The sequence below is a fragment of the Alexandromys fortis genome, unplaced genomic scaffold (genome assembly GCF_014885135.2).
Source record: "Alexandromys fortis isolate MF-2015 unplaced genomic scaffold, M_Fortis_MF-2015_v1.1 scaffold_7, whole genome shotgun sequence".
Classification (NCBI taxonomy): domain Eukaryota; kingdom Metazoa; phylum Chordata; class Mammalia; order Rodentia; family Cricetidae; genus Alexandromys; species Alexandromys fortis.
The window spans coordinates 21,588,652-21,611,093 of NW_026067920.1; the positions used below are offsets into that span (position 1 = coordinate 21,588,652).

Below are 22,442 nucleotides of genomic sequence, written 5' to 3' on the forward strand. Positions count from 1 at the left end.
GCATTCTTTAGTATATTACCCAAGACTTAAATGGGCTTGGCTGTCTCTTGTAGATTTTTTTGAGTTTCCTCTTGCCTCTCTCCCCAGTGCCAGTCGACCAAGGCTAGCAAAAAAACTCAGGAGCCTTTGTGTCTTTGCATTTTATGCCTCTCTCTTCTCTCTTTCCTCTTTGCCTCTAAAACACACGAACATAAAAACTGTGAGTCATCGCCACATTCAAATGATCTTTGAAGCATTTCCTGACCCTGCCCAAGGCTGAGGTTGTATGCATTTTCCTATGACAGCACAGCTCACACTGAGTCCATTCATCTGTCTCTTCCTGGGCAGAGTAAGGACTTTGAATACAAAATATGCTTCTTTTATAAATATATTTGCTCTATTTTTAAGACTCAATACCGTGTCTAGCACATAGTAAATATGTTCACTTGTTTTTTAATATTTTATTTAAATATCTACATTATTTTAAAATATTTTAAATATTGCATTATGTGCTGATGAGGCAGAAAGATGGTAAAGGCTTCCCTGGGACTGACGTTCCAGATGCTTGTGAGTCATCACACGGGTGATGGGAATCGAACCCAGCTCCTTTGGAGGAGTGCACTGTCCTGGCTATCTCCACACTTCTCACCACCACCACATATACATACCTGGGCAACTAGAATGGGTGTAGGCTTAGCTGAGCAGTCCAACAACATACCCACACCGTGGTTCAGGTTTCTTGTTACCAAAGGAAAATTGCCTAATAAATACACTGAACTGTCTTGGACTCTCCACTTCACCTTTTGAACTTATATGTATGGAATCTGGATGTCTGAAGAATTATAGATTTTTAAGATGAGCAAGTCGCATTACAATCATCAAACGATGTAATTAATGCTGACTGTCACCTTTGCCTGGACTAAAGTTAAATGTAACTAGCTGAGCAAACCAATCATGCGATTCTGTTAATGGCCATGCTCCTAACCGTTTTATAACTTAATTGTTAAAATGCTAAGAACAAATAGATCTAGTGCCTTGTGTAATTAATTCACTTGAAGGAGGCAAAGGAAATGGGGTATTTATGATTTCTAGAAGAAATCTGAGCAGCCAGGGAGACTGCCATGTCGGGAGGAAGTGAGATTTCACTGGGCACTTGAAAGTGGTGAGGCTAGTTGTTGGGGGTGGGGCGAAGCAGGAGAGACTGGCTATGGGCCCGAACCCGATGGCACCAAAGACACAAGACCAGCCTTGTTTAGTCAACTACAGTACTGAACCTTCAGGCTTAGTGAACCAGTGACCATGGCAACAGTCCCCGCCCCAATGCCCTTACGCATGCGCAGCAGAGCGAGCCGTAGGCGCCCCCACAATAGACGCTTTTTTCTCTCAGTCGGAGAACTACATCTCCCAAGAGCCTCCTCGGCACCGCCTCCCGATGTGGCCCTGCCCCGTCCTCTTGTGCCCCGCCCTCCCACTAGTCCCTTCCCCTCCCTCCCTGTGTGTGTCAGTGACCCAAAGGCGGTTAGAGGCGGAGGGACCGTCGGGGGCGCTGCCGCCGCCTCCTCGCCAGCGCCAGCACCAGCAGCGGGAGCAGCAGCAGCAGGAACAGCAGCAGCAGGAGCAGCGGCTGCAGCGGCCGTGCAGCGCCACCGGATCTGCCTGCAGCCCGGGGAAGGCTCACCACAAAGCGGGCCCGCGCCTCTCTCCGGTCCGCGCTCCTCGGCGCTCGGCTCGGCGTTCCACTCGGCCTCGCGGGGCTCGGCGGCTGGCGGGAAGGCGGCGGGCTCCGCGGGTGCCTGCGTTCAACCGGTGCTCGCGCCGCCCCCGCGCCCCTGGTGTCGGCGCTCCGGCTCCTCGCGGCGGGCCGAGCTGGCGTTCCGGCCCCCAGCCGTCGTCCGGTGAGTGCGGCGCTGGCGAGGGGAAGGGGGCGCGGGGGCCCGGCGGCGCGGAACTTCCTCCGAGGCTGTGCCGGTGGCGGCGCGGCTGTGCGCGCGCCCGGCCGCCCGCGGGGAGGCGGCGGGGAGCGGAGTTTGCGGCGCAGCCGCATCCCGCGCTGTGGGAGGAAGCGCCTTTGTGAGGAGCTGCCCGGAACGCCCTCCCCCCCCCACGGCTGGAGCGGCCGCGCGGCGGCTGCGAGCCCCGGGCCGGCCAGCTGCCCGGTTCTCGGTCCCGCGGCCGGGCTGCAGGCCGGCCAAGTGGAAGGGGAACAAAGGGGCGGTGGGCTTTTCTTTTGTTTGTGTGAATCTGGTTAACTTCTGCTTCCTTACATAACGCAGACTTCCAAGTTAGTCATTCTTTTTATTGTTATGATTATTGTCATCATCTCTGTGTGCCTCTCACATTTCCTTTCATCTTTGGATCTCCGAGCGTTTTAAAAACATTAATTAATCCCGCCTCCCGGGCCCTTGCCAAGCCCGTTTCCCTAAGTGGGTAAACTGAGGTCCAGAAAGCCCTCAAATTGATGGATACGCTTGCTGTACCGCGCCTGGTGTCTGAGGCTCGGAAAGCGTTTATGAGTAATAACTCATTCTCTAAATGCCCTGTGGAAAAGTTAAAGATGCTCATTTTACTTACAGGTTAAGTGAAGTCTGAAGGAAGCCTGGGTAATTGTTAGGTAGTTGAGACAATAATTCCTTTAAAATAGTGTTTGAATCTTAAAACCTCAAAGGAGTTTCTGGAAAATGTTCCGAGTGGTGAAGATACTCAACGCCATAAACTCACTTCGCCATCTAGTATGTTTGTATGTGCAGGACTCTTAGGAAGTCGGAGAGCCATGAGGAGAGGAGGGGATAGTTTCAGCTTAGCCTACGTTTAACACGTTGTAGTCACTAAACACAGCGTTTTGCGCTGTGGTTCGAGCCCCAATCGTTCCCCTTACCAAATATTATTGAGCACCTCATCCATAGGACGCTTGATCATACCCTCGGAGCTTTTGTGTATCAGTAGGCTGTCTGTTTAGGGTCAGAGGCTCTTTACTTACTTAGTAGAACGTCTTTGTGTGTGTGTGTGTGTGTGTGTGTGTGTGTCTTCAAAGCAGGTACTTTTGTGACAGATAGGACATTGTCTTTTCTCCGCGTGGGACTGAGTTTGCCTAGTAGTGTGGGTTTAAAGTTTTTGAATTATGGAAAGGGTGCAGTTCCTCAAATTCTTCGGTTTCTGTTTATGATACGTTTTTGCAGGTAACCGAAAATATTTTCTCAGAGTCCTCAGATACACATACTTGAAACCTCCAGATTGTCTAAATACAACAGATAAGTTTGTGTTGTTGTTTTCTTTTCACATCTGTAGCAGATGGAGGGCAGTTAATCCCGGTAGGTTTTTAAGTGTTTTGGTACCGATTGGAAGATGTGAAAAGTATAAATTAAATGTTATTTCTATAGGTTCTTTTCCTCAGTTGTGTGAGACTCAGAACTGTAGTAGCAGTATTTTCACTTGGATAATTTAATTTTGTAATGTATAGCTGCCCCTGGGTTTTAATCTGGTGGGTGTGTCAGAAAATGAAAGTGAGACCTTGTTTTCTTCCCTGTTCTCCAACCTATCCTGTTTCTGATGTTTGTTGACGGATGATACATTTAACGATTTGAAAATGGGACAGTTAAGTGTGTGGAAGATTGCGTGTTATGGTGAGAGCGCCTCAACTAATGAATTTAGGCTTTTAAAGAGGAAACTTACACCTAGGTTTTTAGTGTAATAGAAGCATTGTTCTGTTTATTGACTTGAAACAGTAAACTGAAAATCCGCCTTAGTTGCATATTTGGGGGATATTTATGTGCTCCTTAGAATTGGCATTTAAGTAACCTTATTTTGAACTTTTTCCTTGGTACTTACCAACCAGATTTTTCAGGGCCATTTGTACTTTTAAAGGGAACTACTAACAGTGCCTTTGCTCAGCCAGATCCCAGGAGTTCAGAGGAGGAAGTAAGTGAATTTTGGCTTTGCAGGTTTCCCAAGCTCTTCGGGAAACTTTTAAAACAAATGGCCAAAAAATATGGGGCAAAAAATGGTGCTACTGAGGCAGGTTTCAGGGGGAAGCCTCCGAATATTTCCATTTACCTTAGTTTCAACTTCCTTTTCCCTTTCAAATGTCAGTTGTGTTTTGAGTCCTTTGATTTCGATCGAGCCCCATTGTAACTGTGCAGTGGAGAGTTGTAAAGGGCTGTAGAGTTCTGCCATTGAACAGGTTTGCAGATAGAAGCTTCTGTAGGTGGGAGACGCTTTCAGCCAAGACAGCATTGGAAACTGTCCAGCATGTGTATACATTTCCTGTGGAACGGTAAAAAAGGCCTATCCCTTCAGTCAGACTTACAGAGATCTCCCCCCCTTTCTCTCACACAGATTATGTTAAAGCGTTGTAAATGGCCTTTGAGGTGATTTGGGGAGTCATTTTGGAGAAAAAAATATTTTATTCCAGTTATGAATTTTAACTGAGAAACATAAAGCATATTCTAAGAAAAACCATTGGAAGAAGGAAAATTAATAGGTAAGGAAAACTGACAAAGATTTTAGAAAGTACAATAGTAAAGATTCCTGAAAACATTTATAAATAATTCAACCAAATTTTAGTTGAAGCCCCAGACAGTGACTTACACATAGCATTTCCACTCATGTTACAGAAGAGTAAATAAAAACATGCTTTCAGATGATTTGCATTGTTCTATAGTTTCTTATTAGACATTGTGGTAGAGTTTTTACACTTTGTTGTTTTTCTTTGTTAAAGTTTGACCTCTGCTAGACAAAGTCTTCCTCAGCCCGCACACTAATATGTGGGACCTTAAAACAAGTACGGGTCATTCAAAGATTTGGATGTGATTTCAAGTCATCTCTTAGTCTTTTTGTGTTATTTTAAGTAGATCAATAGTTGGAAATACTGGCTAGCATATTATACTTAGGAAATTCTTAAGTAATTTTTGTGCTGCTAAAACGAGTTTATGGTAAAGAGAAAAAGCATGAAATTTCTTGAGTTAATGTCAGGGGATTTATAGATTTGTTTGTTTTTAGGCGATCCCCTCCCCAATAAGATTTTGCCTTATAGCCCACCGAATCCTTGACACCTTATCCTTGAACAGAAAACCCCTAGGGGTACTCCCTCCTGGAAGATTGGAATCTTTTGGTGGACTAAGTAGTTCTCTCAGAACGTTGCACAGGCTGTTTTAGATGATGTTGATGATGATGATGATGATGATGATGATGATGATGATGATGCTACAGCAAGCTCTACTTCAGACAAACAGGGTTCTTCATTTTATTTTTGTGTGTGTGGAAGATGCCCGTTTGTTACCCACCTACAGAAACTTTTCCGTACAGGTAGATGCCAGAGGACAACTGTGGACATTGGTTCTCTTCCTTCCACTGCGTGGGGCCAGAGATTAAATTCAGTTCATTAGGCTTGGCTGAAGTCTCTTGTAGCTCTTGTATCCTGTAATATTACACCTCACAATACCATTTAGAAAAATAGAATGTACTTACATCTGTAAATGAGAAAATCCTGACATCTGCCAGTTAATCTTGACCATTTGTGTAGTTAAAAATTAATCCAACACACATGGAATTTACTTCCTTTTCAAAGCATTTGTTGTTGCTTTTATTTTGTAATGAACCTCTTGGGATGTGGCTAACTGTAAAAATATGTAGTATCTCTAGTTTCCCATAATTTTCTGCCTCCTTTGTTGTCATCATCTTCTTTGTTTTTGCTACAGTTTGTTCTCCCTTGCCCAACTATCTAGAATAAACAAAGAAATATTTAAACACACTTAAACGCTCTAATTTATTATACTGCATTCCTGCTGAATTTCAACATACAAAGTATGGTCAGCTCTCGTTTTGGAAGTAGATGTACTTCTAAGGGCATTAAAGCAAGCAATAACAAACAAATACAATGCTTTCTACCCAAGTCTGATTGCTTAATAGTGACTGCTTGATGTGCTGCTGTGTTTAGAAAGCAGGGGGTCTAGGTTCCACTTACTGCCGCTAGACTTTGACATGAATGTCAAATAATTTATTCAATGTACACTGGGTACTTTTTCTATGTCAGGTGCTGTCTAGTTGATATCGCTCTAACTGCTGTTTTACATTATAATCACAAGCACAATAAAATGAATGAGCACACTGAGGGTCTTGCTTAGCGGTTGCTAGTATCTATGAGGCCATAGGTTCAAACCCAACACCACCAAAATTAAAATTTTAAAAATATTTCATGTTTCAAGAGAGAAATGATCATGTTTCTTTCAGACATAAATGGCAGAAAGTAAGAACAGAAGAAGAAACTAAGATTTAAATTTGCCTTTGGAGGGCTCTCTGCCAAATGTAATAAATGGACTTTCATTGAATGGTGCTTTGAGCAAGTTAACTGTAAAAGGATATCTGGAAAATACAGATAGTTTAGACTCTGGATTTTTAATGAAGAAGAATTGTCAGTTTTTCTTTTAAGGTGTGATGATACAAATCTTTACTTTGTAGGAATAGTTAATGAAATATAATTTCTAGGAGCTGTTGAGATGCGTAGTCAGTAAAGTGCTTATTGTTTTGTAGTAGAACCTGAGTTTGTTCTGTGCATTCATGTAAAAAGCCTGGCATGGTGTCACCATAGACAGGACAATGCCTGGGACTTGATAGCCAGCCGGTGTAGCTGAATCAAAGGTTTAGTGGAGAATATCTAAAAAGGTGGAACCAAAAACCAAACAACAATAACAACAAAAAGCTAAAGGCCCACATTCTATGTCAACTCTGGCCTCCAAGTGTAGGTGCACATACCTATATACAAATGATACAAATGTGCATGAACCAAAAATAGGATGGCTGGATTTTTTTTTTTGTTTGTTTTAAATTATTTGAAAAGGGGAAAACATTGATGGTATGTACTTGGCCTATATTGAAAATGGTTGGGGATAGATGCCATACAGATAGATACAAGAAACTTCATATATTCTTTCTACTTTTGTGTAATACATAAAAATTTTGTACACATGGAAATATATCAGGGAAGTAGTAGAAGGACTGTGGAGAGAGCAGAAGACAGAGGATCATTAAGAAAGACTTCATTTAGGGAGTTATTCTGTATAGGTGAATAATGCTCCTCCCAGAAGTCTTACATTATTAAATAAAAATCCCACTTCAGGTGTGGGATACCACCTTATGAGTTATTGGTCATGGAAGCCCCAAAGGACCCCCAAACAATATAGGCTACAGTCAGTTGCTCTTGGTTGCCCTCCAGAACTAGATAAGACCACATACCTTGGTTGCAGAACATAGAGAAACCATGCTGAACTGAGCTCAAAGCTTCCTCCCTGCTGACCAGATTTCCCAGTGCTAGAAAGTGCTATTTGGTTTCTAGTGAAGAAAAGTCGTCAGGGATCTTAAAGCAGCTGTGAATCATGTGATCTGCAGTTCCAGCCTGCCAACTAAGATGTGCCCGCTGGGACAATGGTGGCATAACTGCTAAAGTGGTAACCAGCCACTTTCAGGTTGTTTTATCAGCCTACCACCACACAGAAATAGTTCATCCCAGGTGCCCTGAACCTGGTCCCTGGATGAGGACATCTGTATCACTCCCTGTAAGGCTTAGGAAGCATTGTTAAACAAGGGTACAACAAATGCGAGTGCTGGGAGATGGAAATCCGTGCTGCTAAAGCTGCTTCTGGACCTGGCCTGTTGGCTGCACCATGAACTCATAGTAGTAATGGCTGTCTGCACAAAGTTGAGCCCATCAGTGTTCATTATAGATGGTGATAGGACTCCTAAGGCCCCATCCTCCCCAAGGAACTATATAGGCAGTTAGTGATTGCTGGGGGAGGGAAGAATCGTTTCTCAATGGTGTAATCATGATACATTGCTTTTGGTCAAGTAAATAATTACATCACACCCATATTTATCCAAGTAATTTGACTAAATACAGTGGGTCTCCCCAAAAAATAAACCCTGAAGATAGAAAAGTAGGAAAAGTACTTGCTGGAAAGAAGGGGTTCAGTGGGAAGATAGAAGGAGATTATGATCAAAGTACTTACAGAAATACATTTATTGATAACATGATACATATTTGAGTGAAGGCTTTGGGATGTAAGAGTGCAAGCCTTGTACTTAATCTTGTTGTAAGATATGCTTGATAAGGGGGGGCAGCAGGTACAGTGACCCTGAGGTGCAATGGCCCTAGACTGCAGAGAGACGATGCGTATGAGAGTAGGCCTGCAGTGGGCTCGGTGGTTTTAGTGCTTACTGTGCAAGTAAGAAGACATGAGTTGGTTCTCATGTCAATGCTGGGCAAACATGTTGGCCTGTCTTTAATCTTAGCATTTGTGAGGCAGAGACTAGATCCCCAGAGCAAGCTGATTAGTTAGACTAGTTGAGTCAACAAACTCTGAGTTCAAGTGAAAGACTCTACCTCAGTATGTAAAAGAAGAGGGCAATTGAAGAAGACTCTTGATGTCAGTCTCTGGCCTCCACATGTACCTGCACATATGTGAATATGACTATGCATGTATGTACAGACAAAACACAGTATTAGGAGATAATGTGAGAATAGTAAAAAGTATAAGGCTCGCTCTCCATCCTTGCTTTAATTGTGCCTGTGTGTGTGTGTTTGTATATATAGTCTTTAGCCATTATGAAAACCATATTCATCAATATGAAGATTGCTCAGAATAGTTTTAGAAGGTTTTTTAATTGCTTTAAAAGCCTGTCTGACAGCCACACATGAAAATAGTTCATTATTTTGTATTAATTCTTTGACTCCTTGTTTTTGAGGAAAGAAGGCTTATTATATTAACTATAGGTTACTTCATTTTATTTTTCAGATACGGATTTTGACAGGAGAAAAATAGGAAGTAATATGAGACTATTTCTAAACACCACATCCACTCTGAGAAGGCAGATACTATTTCTAAAAATTAAATCCACCCATGATCTGAGGGGTTTAATAATGTTCTGAACAATTACAGCATTTGGATGAGTATAACTCTGAATGTGACTGTGTGGAAAGCAATACATTTGTTTGGATATTTATGTTCTAAATATTAAAACAGATATGCACACATGACTATGTCCATTTCTTAATGTTTAAGTACTCAAAAACAGTTGTTGCAGGTAAATTTCATATGTATCATGTATTTAGGACTAAAAAGTACATTTAATGGTGACCAGTTAGTAAAAGGTAAAATAAAACGCATTCATTAACAAGAGACTGGACTTGAAAGTGTAGGAAAATTGTGGAACTTTCTAGTTGCTGTGGCATATAACTAGGGAACTGGAAGACTGACAGGTATAATGTCACGAGATGAATGTGGGGCTTGGAAGATGGCTCAGTCAGACTGGCACCCATGTAACACAAGCCGTGTACCTGTGGCATGTACCTGTAGTCCCCGGCACTGCAGGGGTAGAAACAGGAGGCTCTCTGTAGCTCACTGGCTAAGCCAGCTTTGCTAAAATGGCACGCTCCAGGCTCTTGAAGAGGCTGTCTCAAAAATGAGAAGGAGAGCAATTGAAGAAGACACCTACATCAACCTCTGGCCTCCACACATGTATATGTGGAAGATGAGTCTGAATCACAAATTGTGTATTCATGCTTAATTTCTCAGATCAGTAGTTAATAAAGTTGAATCTTCAATATTAGAACTATAGAAAAATAGATCCTTTAATATTTTTATTAATTCCTTGAGCATTTTCATTCAATGTATTTTGATCATTATTCTCTCTCACTCCTCCCACATCTACCTCACCCCATCTGCAACTCATCTTAAAAAACAAAACATCCAGTCCAGCTTGTGCTGTCCATATGATCGTGGGTGAGGGGCCATTCACTGGAGCCTTGTTGACCTGCCAGGGGTCACACCCTTTAAAAACTCTCTTTTCTAGAATCCATGTTCGTGAGGGGCTCATGAACCCTTTGGGTCTCCTTCCATGTTAGAATGTTGACTGGCTTGATCAATTGCAGACAGCTGTAGCTGCTGTGAGCTTGTGAGCACATCTGCCCTGTCGAGTCCAGAGCACAGTTTCGCTCCAGTCCCTCCTGACTCATGGCTCTTTAAAATCTTTCTGCTCCTCTTGCGCAGTGGAGGAGACACGTGATACAGATGCTCCATTTGTGACTGAGCACTCCACTGACATTTATTCTTTGCACTTTGACAAATTGTGAGTTTCTGTATGAACTGCTGTACCTGCACAAAGAACCTTCTCTGATGAGGTCTGAGAGCTGCCCTAGTGATGGGTATGGAGGTATGAATTTAGAGGCCATTGGATCCTATGCCATTTTAGCAGAATAATAGTATTGGGTCACCCCTGGACCTTAGGAGCACTCCAACCATAGGCTGGAAAAAAAAAAACGGATCTTACCCAAATGTTTAAATGTCCAGAAACTCTTGATTAGAGATTTTTAGAAATTTGTCTATAGGACAATGTAGATATTATTAATATATGTAGATATTATTAATTTTGAAAAATTAATCTTTGTACATCCTACAGTCAGTGTTTCCAACCTGAGAAATGAAACTTATTTGATAATTTAATAAAGACTACATTTTTCTACTTATGTGAAATGATGGAGGAAGTATAACTTTTTCATTCATATTTTTTAGAATTTAATGGCAATAATCAGAATTTGTGAACTTTAACTATAGCCATTAAGATTATAAGTACACATCTGTATTAAGAATACTTTATGGGTTCTGGGAAATGAACCTTTCACCTTAGACCATGACCAAGTTCATCAGTAACTTCTCAGACAAGGCTCTGGTGCCAGGAAACATTGCCATGACTTAGTCAAAGTCTTGATTGACCACATTTTGGCACTATGCCAAGACTGAACTGGTTCCTCCAACCTCTGCTGAACTCCTACAACTATTCGGAGTGTGAAAAAAAAATAATTCAAAGTACTCAACTGGTAGCTTCAAACAGCTTACAGTTAAGGAAACTGCAGAATGGTTTGGTGGCCACTGAGTTGTGGATGTGGTTTTACATCAGAAAGATCATAAGCAAACGTGGCATCATAGCTATGATGTTTGAAGACCAATCTTTAACAGTGGATCTTATTTGAGTTCTTATTTGAATGTTCTAAACACATGTGTTGCGACTGCCATCTGGATAAATACTGCCTGTCAGATTAAAGAAAAGGGAATACGTTATTAGTGTTGGTTGGTTGGTTGATTGATTGAAATAGAGTCTCTATATTTAGCCCTGGCTGTTCTGGAACTCACTATATAGATCAGACTGGCCTTGAACTCACAGACATCTGCCTTCCTCTGCCTCTGGAATGCTGGCACTAAAGGCATTGGCCACCATGCCCAGCTGTATTAAGAGTACCTTAGCAAAACCCTGTCTTAAGATATTTTCTGTAAATTGTTAGAAATGTAATATATATATATGTATGTGTGTGTATGTATGTATGTATTTATTTATGCGTATATATGTGTGTGTGTATAAATACCCAGACTCAGTCCTTATGTAAACATACCGTGAGGATGGATGTATTAAAATGGATGGATTAATTAATGTATTTTATATTTTATTTATTTATTATGTATACAATATTCTGTCAGCATGTATGTCTGCAGGCCAGAAGAGGGCACCAGACCTCATTACAGATGGTTGTGAGCCACCACGTGGTTGCTGGGAATTGAACTCAGGACCTTTGGAAGAGCAGGCAATACTCTTAACCACTGAGCCATCTCTAACACCACTGTGCTAGCATGAAATACAGAGCAGCCTATGTTTAATTCTTGGGCTTTATGTTAACTCTAAAAGTTGTAAAAGCTGTCTTTGATTCACTTGTAAAAAAAAAAGGCAATAAAGGGTAACTATGTAGTAATTTCCTGTTTCTGCCTTAACCTGTTCCTTTTTAACTTCTTATCTTTGCCTTTGTTTTGCTTCTTTTTTTTTTTTTTAATGTGTATCTGGTAACGTGGTGTATTCTGTCAGACACAGAGATACAACTATTTGACCTGTGGGATGTAGAGTTTTTTTAGATCAATATAGGAAACCGAAATAGGCATACTGAATTGGAAGCTTCATAAATTAATACTACATTCAGGTAGGAACTATATGTTGTTAGAGCAACAGTTGGTAGCAGAATTAATAGCTGAGTGGAATTTCAAAGGGTATTTTCTGCTCTTAGTGTTTGTTGTCTTTTCCAAAATGTGAAACAATTGGAGCCTTAATTAGCACTATAATAATATAATTTGAGGTGACCTTAGGAGAGAATTGTCTGGATTTCCGTTGTTGCGTTTTCCCCTCATATTCAAGCAGAAGATAGGAGAAGATGGGTAATGGGTGATAAGTTTCTACCTTCCTTCCACAAGAATGAAATGAAAAGTGATTGATTGGCCTTGATGTTTCCTCGTTGTTTGTTATAGTTTTCAACATATAAGTGGGACTAATTTTTTTGAAGGCTCAATTAAGTTTAGTTTTATTTTTTAACAGTAAGTGGAACCATTAGGAGGTGCTTTGTTGGTTCTCCAAACCTCAGTGCTGTATTCCTGATTCCTGGCAGACACTATCCTTAGTACTTCAGTTCCTCTGTGTTTACGGCAGAATAGTGAAGTGTGAGTACTGGGCGGTAGTTTTCTTCATTTCAGGCTATGGTTAGCATGAGGGGTTTCTTCAGATTGTTCTCATTGCCATTCTGTGCATTTAACATAAAAGGACAAGAGCAACCAAATTACAAACCTAATTAAGTTTATTATTCATGAGAAAATGTGTTGAGATATGTCTTTGTAAAGTAGTGGCTGTTGTAATTAGAAACCACAACCTTGTCTGTATGTAGACTCCCCGCATCAGAACACTCTACATGGGCTCACTGCTTTACTGTAACTTTCACATAAAGCAGGGTGATTCAGTCTTTGAACCGGTTCTTGCAGTTTACTTGAGAGCTGTGACAGATGCTGAGGAGGCTCTTAAACTGTTGAACGTAGGGCACACACTGACTTAGTGATACCAAATCAAAAAAGATGTGACAAAGAGAAAATGCTTCCGCAGAAAATTCCCAGTAGTGTGTTCTTTAAACAAATAAGAGGTTTTCTTGTATATAAATCATCTCTTAAAGACCAGTCTTTTAATAAGGCTTTCACCAGAATTTGCCTCCTAAAGTTGCTTTGAAAATGGTTTCCAAAAAGGATTTTCTGGGTTTCATAACTGTGTAGGCTGTTAATGATTCAGTAGGCCCCTCATTCTCCTCCTACCCCTTATATTGAAAGCTCCTTCATAGCGCCAAGGTGCCCTGAGTCATAACGGCTGAACTCTAAAAAGAATTGTCATATGGGAAAATTTGCCATGAAGTGAAATTGTCAGGAAACAGTTTGAGTCAGAGATTCATTGATCATAGTGATAGAACCTAAAGGTTCAACCTTAATTTAAATCTTTGAATGTACTTACGTGAACATGTCTTTATTATAGAATTGCAAACTCTGTAATAGCCTAATAAAACCTTCAAAGGTGTGTGTATTCCCTCCCTGTTAAATTTTAATTGGTTTGACTTTTATTATCTGTTACATAAAAGGAACATTTTTATTGTAAAAATACATCAGAGAAGAGAGGCATTATGTGCTGGATAAAAATCCCAACCCTAAAGTTAGGGACCTAGAATTCTGATTTGTTTATTTTGTGGCTGTGTATTTCTTTTAGCCCACCTTAGCCTTAGTTTCTTTGTCTTTACGAAGTCACATGCTCTGTAGTACTTAAGTTCTCTTTGGAACCCCTCATAAAACTTATAACTAAATGTCGATCACAAACCAGCTTCAGATGACTTTTGGCCTTTTGAGTCTGGATCGTTGTGTTTCCTGGACTATTTATGGTTATCCTGCCTTAGCTTCCTGGGTGCTGTGCTGTGCTGTATTACAGATATGCACAGCAGCACTCAACCAGACTCTTCTCTTGATACAGCATTTAATATATAGTTGGCGCTTTAGATGACATCCATCTGTCATCTCAGCCTTAGTCTCTTTCAGCTTCAAGATTCCATGACTTCAAATTGTCTGCCTATAGGAAGTCTCACTTCCATACTGATTTGCTTCTGTAAAGATAGTCTGTACTAATGCCTCTTTATATTCATGATTCAAGAATTCACTTAAGAATTCTTTATATTCAGGGATAGCAGTTTAATGTTTCATTAAAGATATTGAAAGATTAGAGAAAATTTACAGGACACCAAAAGGGATAGAACAAATTAAAATACTTAGCAATAAATTGATTTACAATCATTTCAAGTTCTAAAGATTCTCTAGCGTGAACCTCATGTAAATGAAGTTCAGAATGATGTTTGTAGACAAACCGTGAAACCAGAGATTAAAAGCCTTAGTTCTAGCTCTATGGACTGGCTTGTGATGTGGTTGTCTTCTTTATTTACTTAATAGAACCATACCATTACTTCTCAAATATTACTATATGAAACCAGGGGATGATATTAAGATGCACATTTTCATTCAATGTGTCTGACTAGAACCGAAGTTCTTATTTGTTTACTTAGGATTTTTGAAACACATTATTATTATGTAGTATCTCAGGCTGGCCTTGAACTCTGTATGGTCTAGTTGGCTTTGAAATCAGCTTTCCAAGTGTTGAAATTATAGGTGTGCTACTACTGTGAGCCGTGCGCCACATTTTACTTACAAAACAAGTAGTAATTCCAAGGCCTTTGGATTTAGGGGCCTTACAGGTGCTCTTGTTTCTTTCCCTCTAGTTCTTATATCACTACTAAACTGTTCTTTGGTCTCACTCCCCATACTTCAGTCTAATAGCACATTAATCATGGTGTTTTTTCCACTCTGTGTATTATTCACAGTAAAGATAGGGTAGAATAACAAAAACTTTGACTAGAAGAAAACTGGATTCAGATCCTTACTCCATGGGATTAATAGCTCTGTTGCCTTGAGCAGTTGACTTGATTTACTTAACCTCAAGGATCTAAATACCTTTCTACCAGCTCTGAAAGGGATAAAGACACTTTGTTCAGTCCACAGTGCAGAGCAAACATAAAGCAGATACTCAGAAATTAGAGACTAATTTTATTGTTATTAGCATTCTGCTATGATTACTTTTATTTGGTGTCCCTGGTCCTAGTCACCACATGTTTCTCATTCATCCTCCATATTGCTATCAGAGTTATTTTCCTGTGTGTTGAGGAAGTGCTGTGCAAGCATTCGGTAACCAGTGCAAAAACAAACTCAGGCAGTTCTTTCTGAATGAAAATAACAGAATAGGGAGGGAGATAATAAAAGCAATTAAATGTACAAATCAGTACAGATCAAGTTGCTGTGAGATAGCAGCAGAAAGGACCCGTGTTTTATTGGCTAAAAAGAGAGCTCTCTGAGTTGAGTCTGTACACTGTCAGGAACACAAAGGCACAGGTTAATTAAAGAGAGCAGTATTGTTCAGGCTAAGAGGATGGCATGAGCAAAGACCTGGTAGTGTGTGCCGAATCTGCTTTAGAAGTCAAATAATGAATGCCATAGCTGTGGGGAGGTTTCTAAAGGATTATGGCGAAGGGAGCATTGAAGACTTTCAATTTTCTGGTAGGATAGTGGTACCGTGTACTGAGCTGAAGACTCTGGAGTGGGCCAGGTGGGATCAAGAGATGGAACGCCTTGAGCTTGTCAAGTCGGGGTCTGGCCAAATAAACTCAGTTTTGTCAGTCCCCTGCACTGTGTTCCTATTTCCTGTTATGTCTATTCAAATGCATTATCTTGGCTTATAAAGTCTTTATGTGGTATCCTCTACTCTAGCTATAATCTCCCCTTCATTGTCATGCTTGTATTAATTGCTTTTCTGTTACAATGATAAAGCACTGACCTTAAGAAAACCCTTAAGAAAAGGTTTGTCTTGACTTACTGTTCTAGAGGAATAGAGTCCATCATGGTGGAGACAACATGGCATGTTAGCAGGAACAGAAAGCTGGCTGGTCACATCTTATCAGCACACAGGAAACAGAACAGGAAGTAAGGTGAACTATAAACTCTCAAAGCCTGCCCCCAGTGATAGTCTTCTTCCAGCAAAGCTCCACCTCCTGAAGAGTACCTGACCTCCTCAAATAGTACCATCACCTTGGGACCAAGTATTCAAATACCTAAACCAATGGGGGAGCACTTCTCATTTAAACCACCACAGTGCTTAAACCACAAAGACATTCTTATTCTTTGCAAGGTAGTTTTGGACCTCTGCATATGTTAGTCCCTTTGTTTGAAATAAATGCCTTTCCATTACACCAAGCATTTTGGGTAGTATACAAAAGACTTCTTCAAGTTAGGGCCTCAGGCCTCTTTATTGTTTGATTAATGTCTTTGTGATAACACGTAAAATCTCCCTCCCTTTCTTTACCCTAGCCTCTCTCTCTTCTTCCTTCTCTCCTCCCCTGTTTTTTTTTTTTTTTTGTGTGTAGCCTCCTGAGCTTTGTAGCCCAAGATGATCTTGAATTTTTGATCTTCATTCTTTCCCTTGACAAGTTCTATACAGCACCACCAACCCAGGACTTAATGCATGCCAGGCAAGCACCCACCAGCCTAGCTACATCCCCATCCACTTTAGTAGGCCATACCTGTGTGTATAGAGATCTAAATCCACTATGTTTTGCTCCTAGTGTCTACAAATTATGGGAAGAACTCAGCAAATTCAGTGAGTGGGTGTTGTTACCATCATCATCATCATCATTAAACCAGCAAACCTAAACCCCTACATCCTAAACTTGGATGTGTATTCTTTGCTCCCATGAGGCCCAAGCACTATTTTACTAGATTAAGTTGACCTTAAATTGTTTTACATAGCTTTGTAAGGGCAGGGGTCAAGTCTTAGTTTTCTTGTTTCCCTGGTGCCTAATACATTTTTCAGGGTTTTTGTTTGTTTGCTTGATTGGTTTTGTTGTTGCCACATGTGCATGCATGTGTTGACAGGGTCTTACTGTTTAACCCAGGCTGGCCTTAAACTTGCAGTCCTCCTGCCTCGGGCTCCTGAATCCTAGAAGTTACAATTGGGAAAATTGCATTAGATCCTAGTTTCTAATTACATTAGATCATAACTCAACCACAAAGTCCGTAGTAGGTAGGTAGTAGTGGTGGCTAGTCAGGGACAGAGTTTGAATGCAATTATCAGCTTGTCTCAAATGTTTGTAAGATTTATTTTCTTATCTTATTTTACATGTATGAGTGTTTTGCCTGTTTCCATGTATAGGCACCACATATGTATGTGCCTACTGCTCGTAGAAGCCAGAAGAGGGTGTTGGATACTCTGGAACCTAAGCCATAGGTGTCTGAGCCTCCATGTAGGTGCGAGGAGCTGAACTCCCAGGTCTTTTGCAAGAGCAGCAAGCTCTCATTCACACAGAGCCATTTCTCTAGTTCCTCAAATGCATGCTTTCTAAACTTGATTATAATGTATATAAAGATGCTAATAATAACTGAAATCTCAGTAATCCTTTGAAACAGTTGTAAAGGTCATACTTCATCACTTCAGTATTTTAAATATATTAACATTGTTTCCTTGTCTTACAGCCTTTAGCCACCTTAGTTTTAGGTTCTCTCTCTTTCTCCTGTCCTCTCTATACTCTTTTCCCAGATCAGGTAATTCTATTGGTATTGGGTTTATATTCCAGTACATCTCTCTCTTCTAGGCTCAAGAGTTATATATGCATTTGTTTCCAAGCCTCCCTTGGGTATTTCAAAAGTATCTTAAATTCCCATGCTTAGGACCCATAGGAGTTTCCTGCGTTTTCTTTCTCTTCAAGTAATTTTTTTCAGCAAAATTACTTTCCATATTAATTGTTTTTGTTTTTCGAGACAGGGTTTCTCTGTGTAGCTTTGGAGCCTGTCCTGGAACTCAACTCTGTAGACCAAGCTGGCCTCGAACTCACAGAAATACACCTGCCTCTGCTTCCCAAGTGCTTGGATTAAAGGTGTGCACCACCACCTGGCATATTAATTTTACTTAAACTGACTGTATAGTCTTGTAAAGAGAAACTATCAGAGTACTAATTATTAAGCTGTGGTGTGCTACTACTATAGTCTAGGTGTTTAATATCTTATGACGATACTGTGAAATTAAGTAATATTGTAGGATGTAATGGTTGTGTATATAGGTCCTTAACCAAAATTTTTATGATTTAGTCCTAAATGTCACTTAAAGAGTGGGTGTGTGTGAATGTTTTGCCTGCATATGTGTTTGCATACCATGTACATGCATTACCCACAGAAATCAGAGGCAAGAATCAAGTCTTCATGATTTGGAGTTCCGGACAATTATTTGCTGCCATGTTGATACTAGGAATAGAACCTGGAGAGGAGCAGCCAGTGAGCCATCTCTCCCAGTTTTCCCAAAAGTCACTTTTTATTTTTGTGGCCTCAGGCAATTAAATTAGTTGATTTGGGTGTTGGTTTCTTCCTCTACAAAATAACCAATAGTACTACTTTTATTATTCATCTACTAAGAACATTATTAAGAATGAAAGACAACATGTAAAATTCTGATACTTGGCATTTATGATATAGGCTTCAAATAAGCCAGTTATTTTTATTGTTATCTCAAGTTTGCAAGTAAGGAAATTGCTCCTCAGTGGAAGCTAGTCCAGTTACAGAAACTAATGTTGGTGTCAGCAGTCAGACAGAGACAGTCTGGCTCCAGGCCTCCTTTAATATCACTTTATTTTATTTCATCTCAAGTAATAACTGATCTCATCAGCGTGCATGCAGACTGCATATTAAAGGCCTCACCATGATGAGAAGTGTTGTGATTTGCTCAAGGATGTGCACCTGGTGCTTTAAGGTGTGCTCTAAAATGGACATGTGGAAGCTCACCTTGGTGAGATCTGGGAAGCACAGTATGCGCTATAATTCCAAATTAATTCCATGTGCATTGTTTGCTTTTCTCTCTTGGTTTAAATCGCCAACCCCCAGAAAGCTACTGTGCGTAGCTTCACAGTATTACTACCGTGACTTTAGCTGTGATTTACTTTGTTGAGCCTTTTGCTAACCAAATTTTTAGGATATCTTAGGCACTCAGTAACATGTCATAATCAAATAGTGCATATAATCAAGAATTTTTACTTTATGATTAACTGTTACCTTTTGACATTATGCAATAATTTGCCTTATTTTTTTTTGTCTAAGATTTTAATTTTTGAGGGAGTTGTTTGTGAATCCCAGTTTTTACCAGGTGCTTTTTAAATTGATGCCTTTGTATTAAAATTTGTATATTGACTTTCCTTAATTTTCTAAGCTTTAGTCACTGGCTCTTGTTTAACCCATAGGGAAAAGCATACCTGTTTACTATTTACAGCATAGCTAGATGGCTTACCCCATCTCCTCCTCCTGTTACTTGTTACTTTATTTTTTTTTCATTTTTTTTTATCCTTCTCAAGGAAAAATAAAATCCTTTTTATTGATAATATGAGGCATAAAATAAAAGCCCTGTGTCTTTGAGAGGAGGGCAGACATAGAAAAGACAGAATCATCTGTGAGGAAAAATATTTTCATCTTTTCTTGGAACTGAATTCTATGACCTAATATTTACTGTAAGGAAAACAAACATACTTGAAATAGTTTTTTGTATTAGTTAAGACCATTGTAAGAGAAAACTCAGCTTACAGGATCAAGGGGGATGGAATGCATTGATTTATATAAATTGGAGTGGCATCATTCTGCTCTATCTAAGGCTCAAATAATGTTACCAATACTTTTTCTGTTCATTAAATTTTTATATAATGTGTTTGACTAAAGTCTACCTTTACCCTACCAACTTCACATGCTTGCCTGCTCTCTTGCTCACTTGTATGGCTCCTCCCTTCCTCCCTCCCTTCTCTCTCTTTTCTTCTTCCCTCCTTTTCCCCCCTTCCCCCTCAAATACCCATTGATACCATTTACAGGAGCATTCCTGAATCCCAAAAGAAAACCGGCTCTCCTCCAGCAGCCATCCCCGACCCCCCAATCTGTGTGGGATTCTGACTGGCTTGATCTTATGCAGGTCTTCTACATGAGTCATAGGCTCTGTGAGTTCATGTTTACAATGGTCCTGTCATGGCTGGCAAACATTGTTTCCTTACAGATAAAGCTCTTGCAGTCTTTTTTACTCCCTCTTACATGTACCTTGGCAGGAAAAAGGTGTGATATAGATGTCGCATATAGAGCTGAACACTCCACAGTTTCTTATCCTCTGTATATTAACTGGTTGAGGGTTTCTGTATTAATTGCTATCTACTGCAAAGAGAAAATGGCTTTGTAGACATTATAAGCTGTCAGATAAAAACCCATTGGGGTCTCATATACTAAGACATAACAGACTGTTGCCATTGCTCTGTTACTCTCTAGAAGATGATGTTAAGACCTGATTGCTGGAGACATGAGAAAATAAGATAATACCAACCTTGAAGCTTCATCCCCACGGACTGGCTTTCATGATTCTAGAAGGGAGGAAAGTCTCCTGTGAGCTGCAGTAGTAACTGACCTGGCAAGATAGACCCATTGATGCAGTAGTGGTGCAGGTGCTATGGGAGTAGCCAACTACTTTCTGCTTGGGTTTAAAGCCTGCTTCATGAGCCAGCACTGAGGTAGGAAGATCTCAGTGAGTTTGAGGCCACAGCCAGAACTACACAGTGAGACCCTGACTTGAAAAACAAAAAGCTGCTCCAGTACTGTTAAATGAGCCCAAAACTTGTGGTTGGCTAGGTTAAATGAACATAGTAATAAACTACTGCTAAGTGTCCATGGGATAGAAAGAGAGTCAATAAAATCAAATGTCTTAGTTTATTCAGTGAAATTATAACTGAGAATTATCTAACAGTTTCTGAAAGGGCCTAAAAATATTTTTGTTATTTCATACTTTGTGTTTATACAAAGAGATGTTCTCAGCATTGGTGATTATAAAAAATGTCAGTCAACTCTGGGAACATTGGAGCTACTTTACATCCTCAGGTGGATATTTAACCAACAGTTAATACTCTGTGTAAACATAAGCACAACCAACTTATTACATTCAGATTTTCTTCATTTTTAGTGAACAATAAATTATATATATACCAAAGAATTGTTTTTAAATTATTTTATTATTAGCAAGTATTTGATTTGTATGCCTGTTTATTGGGATCATAAAAAATTCTCAGATGAAAAGTGATTATACATATATGGTAAGTTGAGGAAACTCTGATTCGGATAGTTCTACATTCATGAAATTCCTACTGCTGTGTGTGGATCTGGGTCTTCAAGGATCCTCAGTGTATCTGTGTGTTTGTATAGGTCTTGCATTTTTACAGAGTTTGAACAGTTTCTTTGAGATGAACTTTCTGAGATAGTCCTTATAGATACTTAAGTGCTTAGTGTTGGAAATTTTATAGATATTTGATGAAGAGCACTTTTACTACTAGCATAAATAAAATATATTGATTTCGTCAAGGGTTAGAAATTCAAGTCCCCAGATAGAACCATCTTTATAGTCATTAAGAACAGTTAAATAGAACCTGTTTAAATATGTTTCAGTTGTAACTTATTGAGTTGACAAGAACCAAACTGATCTAAAGAAAAGATCTCTACATTTACGGCATTCTGCACCTACTATTTTTGCATTGCCAATGCATATGCAAATTTTTCCATTTATGTTTCTTTTCAGAATATCATTCTGACTATAAGTTAATGATTTTTACAATTTATTGCTGTCTAAAAATTTCTCTTTACTTCTCATTTTGTTCTGGATGTCTTGGTTTCTTCCTCCACCCACACAAAGTGAGCAAGAGTTATGAAGAGACACTGAATTTAAGAACCCTAACTAACTTTTTAAAAACAGTATGACTGCTTTTGATTGATACCAAAAAAGGGAAGGCTTTGGCAAGCATTCACTAAATGTGTGAATAACCTAATTGATTTCACCATAATGCGTAGCTTTGCTGTTTATCCTTGTAGATTCTTGGCTCAGTGAGCATACACTAGTGAGAGATCACTCTTCTATGATGAAAAGTTAAAAAAAAATCCAGACTTACAGATGTGAATTCATCGGCACTGTGCAATATCTTTGTTTCTTTCCTTCAGAGAGAAAGGGCAACATGGTAATTCGATCTTCTATCGTGTTATGAAATAATTAGGTAAACTTATTTAAACTCAGTGTTTTGATTAATTTTGAAAACATTAAGAGGTTGCTACTGAAGATGGTAAAATGTATGAAATTTAAATTTTAAGCATGCTACTATATATTCTGCAGTAAGATTCTAGTAAAAAAGGCCAAGAATGCATGATTAATGCAAAAAAGTAGATAAACACAGATCAAGTTATACATTCAGAAACTCACTACAGATGTCATAATAGTCCAACTAAATCTTTAACTCAGGTTAAAATAAAAGATTTTAGGAAAGAATTTGAGAGCCAGTAAGAAAAAAGAGTTGACTGTGGTGCTGGAATGAGGCAAAACAAATAATGATGGGCAGATAAAACCATTGTACCTTTAAAATATGCTTTTTGAAATCTGATTGCTTAAAGACTGTTCGCTTTTAAGACCACCATTATATGGCTAACACAGAAAATCAC

The 22,442-nt window shown here is 39.6% G+C and overlaps 1 protein-coding gene and 1 pseudogene across 1 annotated transcript in view; both read left to right on the forward strand.

Moving 5' to 3' along the window:
* The first annotated feature begins 1,726 nt into the window (after positions 1–1,726).
* Positions 1,727–22,442, forward strand: part of Peli1 (pellino E3 ubiquitin protein ligase 1) — a 54,664-nt gene continuing 33,948 nt past the window's right edge. The window contains exon 1 of the mRNA XM_050141124.1: positions 1,727–1,874. The gene's annotated coding sequence lies outside the window, so the exon portion shown is untranslated. The remainder of the gene's footprint in view (positions 1,875–22,442) is intronic.
* On the forward strand, positions 9,468–11,256 carry LOC126500877 (ATP synthase subunit g, mitochondrial-like; annotated as a pseudogene).